At 30.1% G+C, this 4,784-nt stretch overlaps 1 non-coding gene across 1 annotated transcript; it reads left to right on the forward strand.

Annotated features, from left to right (window-relative positions):
* The first annotated feature begins 882 nt into the window (after positions 1-882).
* Positions 883-954, forward strand: Trnae-cuc (transfer RNA glutamic acid (anticodon CUC)). The gene has a single exon. It is a non-coding gene; the product is annotated as a tRNA-Glu (tRNA).
* Positions 955-4,784: the final 3,830 nt, after the last annotated feature.

Below are 4,784 nucleotides of genomic sequence, written 5' to 3' on the forward strand. Positions count from 1 at the left end.
TTGGCCATGTTTGTTCAATTAAAGTAGACAATATTTTTTAAGGAGTATAGGTCCCCTAAGGATATATTATTTACATTGTATTAAGCCTTTCAATAAATTGGGCTTACAAATGTGTATACTATTTGCCTACTAGTCGTAGTAGTAGATAAATATACACATATGCCCTAGTAGCTCTTCCTATCCGTCTGTCTGTTTCATACGTACTATTTGGTAAAACATCCCCATACATAGACCGAAACGTTTCCCTATTATGTTGTACGATTTTGATATTTTACATACACCAAAATATCTAGAACGTTTTCCAGGCATGTTTTAAGATTTTGATACATAACGTAAAATATCAAAATCATAAAATGGAAAACGTAAGATATTTCAGACCATATCTGTCGGAAGCAATTTGAAAAGGGGAGATAAATTGAAAGGGGGGCTAGGGTGGGTTAGGTGGGGCTTAACCCCCCCCCCCCCAACTTTTTTGCAAATATATACATAATATAGGCATTGAAGATTGGAGTTTACATTTTTTGTTGGTTTAGCCCCCCCCCCCTTTGAATTAGCACCCCCACTTTCAAAATGTTGTTTTCAATGAAATATATAGAGAAAAAAAAAATAAAATGCTCTTAAGGGCACACAACCGTATACATCTCATAATCTGAGACTCCTACGGAGCTGACTGATGACCTTCAACTTTTAGCCGACGGAGAGTTGTCGTTCATGTACACATCGACAGCTCAATGTTAAATTTTGAGAAGTTGATTAATTTTATTAACATTACACTCGAATATATATGTATTTTGTACGTAAAAGATCATCACTAACAAGTTAACATATAGGTTACACTCTTTCAAAGAATACAATAATTATTTATTCCTCTTAATCATAAATTCCCAGGTAGTCTAGTGGTTAGGATTCCGCGCTCTCACCGCGGCGGCCGGGGTTCGATTCCCCGTCTGGGAAGATGTTTTTTTATTTTTAAATCTTTGTAACAATTCCTCCAATAGAAAAAGAATTGTTCAATTTGAGTCTCTAAACCAAATAAATTCTTTGGTACACACATGTAGTCGAATATCTGACTAAAATATCAAAAATACAAATAAAACAAGTATCTGCCAATATTGTAGGCTCGATTGATTTGTATTGGTAGCAGATTAAATTCAACATATGCACTTGAAATAAACTAAATTAGGTTATTATTAAGCCTCTTTATAAATCCTATTTCATTATCGAAGTGCACAAAACAGTTCATATAAAAATATTCACAAGATTTGAAGCAATATCGGCTATCATGATCAATGATCAATTCATGGAACATCATGAGAATTTACAATTAATACAACAGAGTTGGCCATATTATACGTCACAAAATCAATATACTGAATCAGTGTCATGAACAATGACAATGACGGTTGGAGCCAGGATTTAACAGAGCAGGAATAATTTGCAATGTCTAATCATAAGCCCAACGCTGACACGTACTAGTAATTCATTAAACGTACTATACACATTCTGACAGGAAATGATGTCTTACACCATGACTGGATTAATTATATCACACTTTACTCTGGATATTTTAAAGCTTTCAGCTGCAAAAGTTTATTATTGAAAATGGTGTGGATGTGCAGCCTTCATCGGGCACCGTAAAGTGGAGAATTTCCTTGCTTCACTTCAGTTTCACAACAAATTAAAATACAAACACACCATCAGCATTACTATACTCCTCTCTTCTTCCGTTGCAAGGGTATAATTATTATTCAACACAGACTAAATGATGAAACCACAATTATGAACTCTTTAGGTTGTTAATTTAATAATATATTAGTTTGAGACTCACCAAAAATTATCTTTATGAATATTGCACTCAATCTGCTTTAATTACCAATATTGATATTTTAGTTTCTTTATTACCCTGAAATTACAATTGCTGTGACTACTGCCAAAGAAGACAAAATGTGAAAAGTTTAATATGATGACAAATTGACAATTTTAAAGAAAACAATGATGTCATCGCAGAAACACAACAACAATAGTCTGACAGTTACAAAAAAGCTCTCACTTCAGCATTTGGTTCATAAAACCCTATCATCATTCCATATTCCTAGGAACTACATGAATAAGAAACAAAATTAAAATCAAATGGCTCACTGAAATAGCTTTTATTTTTTCTCTCACTGTATTGAATCATTTATTAAAAAATTACAAATTGAAACTGTAAAATGTTTGACCAACTGATGATCAAATACTTGCATAAACATAGTTGGAAAGTTTGAGAAATTTGTTCACTAAAAAGGTTTAAAAGGGGTTTTACATATACAAACATGTTTTTATCTCAGAAAATGACTAGCCTCTTATATATATATATATATATATATATATATATATATATATATATATATATATATATATATATATATATATATATATATATATAAAGCACTAAAAATGACCAACGACACGAACAATAAAAATTGTCAAATTTTCGGGACGCCCTGTCCCTTCCTCAGGACAAAGAAAAAAGTTAAAAAGTCATAAGAACAAAGGAAAAAGAGAAACAAAAACAACTAGCACTACTACTAAACTACTAAACACTAGATATTTACATACTTAATTACATGTTGAATTGGAAAAGTTCTGGATGCACAGATTGAAGTCATTCCGCCCAAATGGTATTAACAAATTGAATGACTTCACCAGAATGAACGTAAATTAGACCCAATTCCTGATCATACTAAACAAAATTATTCTCTCAATTTAGTGTAAACTCTACAGTTAATTTGTGCCACCAACTCTCGAACTCGAACAACCACATAACTATGTATTGCTAACGCCTTTGTTAATTATTTTTTCCCGATAGTAAGTCCTTAAATATTTCAAAATTTATAATTGATCACAATTCATATGTTTAAATATCCCTACTATATGATTTTTCTTTCATTATTCTTTATTAAGTAAAGTTACGCCATTTTGAGAGAATGAAACAATGTACGATTTACTGATTGTCGTAATTAATTAGCATAATTAATTCGTTCAATTATGTAAATCGCACTTCACCCGAGTATACCCGATAGACCGGACGCATTTCATAGCGGTCCAGATTTCTTTCTTTATTAGTGTTCTTAAAAATTTCCAATTCAACATGTAATTAAGTATGTAAATATCTAGTGTTTAGTAGTTTAGTAGTAGTGCTAGTTGTTTTTGTTTCTCTTTTTCCTTTGTTCTTATGACTTTTTAACTTTTTTCTTTGTCCTGAGGAAGGGACAGGGCGTCCCGAAAATTTGACAATTTTTATTGTTCGTGTCGTTGGTCATTTTTAGTGCTTTATATAAATTTCCATCCGTGACCTTGTATCTACCTGGTAGATCCGACATCTAGGATATACAGTGTTGTTGGTTTTTTAGTGCTTTTTATATATATATATATATATATATATATATATATATATATATATATAGAAAGCACAAAGAAATTCACTTATATATATATATATATATATATATATATATATATATATATATATATATATATTAGAATATTAATGGAACATGAGTTTTCTTCACTAATTGTTAATGGCTTAAAAAAATCATCATATTTGCACATATTTAGGTGTTTTATTGGGTAACTTGTTGACCATCCAAACTCCTTAAATTGTGTATCACAAATGAATAGGTATAAATACTCCTTATATTAACTGATCTGCTGTCACTTTGTTTTTAATGTATAACCAAAAGATTGAACTGACATGATAGGTAGGATCTCTAGAAAAATCATTTACAATACATGTATTTAACAAGATCTATAGATCAATACTTCATCATATTTATTATACAAATTGTTATAAGTACATTGTATACATTACAGGCAGTTGGATGAGTCTAACCAATGACTGAGTAAATGGTTTACAATCTAAGTTTATTTCCTTTATAAATTCAAAATTTTTACATTACTACAAACATCTAAAGTTCTTCCTTACACCCGACTAGCCTCACAAAAATATTTCTGAATGATGTAATTTAAGAATTTTCAAATCTAGTGATGTATGTATAGGGTTTACTGATGTTAAAATTGTGCAAGAAGTTTCCAAAGTACTAGCTTGTAATATTAATATTCACTGGAATTATTATTCTTTTGGAATGTCTTCTCATGAAAGCATTATTATTATACATTTTATTATTTATTGAAGGTTGAAAATTTGTTGGTAAGGGTACCCACAAGAACAGAACTAATGATTTTATGCTTAAGTTAAGCAAGTAGAAATTGCAGAAATCTGCAACCAGCATTTCAGGTATCCACATGATTCATCAATAGAACAAAAAGAGTTCTCATATCTACACTAGAAAGTTTCATTTATTTAACCACACATGGTACCGTTAGACTTGCAACACCATCAGAAGCATCAGCTAAATAATAATAATAAAAAAAAAACAATAATGCTGCAAATTATAGAAGATTCTGCATGATTTATAATACAAGTACCTAAAAAACCAATAGATCTACATATCTGGTCCATGTTTATAAAAAAAGTTTATCTTTCTGTCACATGACCAGTGATTTTGAGCTAAATTACATGAAGTAATCATATTAGTAACATAATCATGTAATTCAAAATAAGACACATTTAACAGCACATATAGTTTACTAGGTAACATACATAATATTGCATATCCTGTTTATGATTTTTAACAAGCATTTTAGTCAACAAGTACAAAATATTAATTAACAATCAAGTTGTCTAAAAATGAATTCTTGAAAAATAAAACATGAGCACAAGCATGTACAAATCAGATCATATA

Source organism: Saccostrea cucullata, unplaced genomic scaffold (genome assembly GCF_032062105.1).
Source record: "Saccostrea cucullata isolate Sc308-1 unplaced genomic scaffold, CSIRO_AGI_Scuc_v1 ctg902, whole genome shotgun sequence".
NCBI classification, from domain to species: Eukaryota; Metazoa; Mollusca; class Bivalvia; order Ostreida; family Ostreidae; genus Saccostrea; species Saccostrea cuccullata.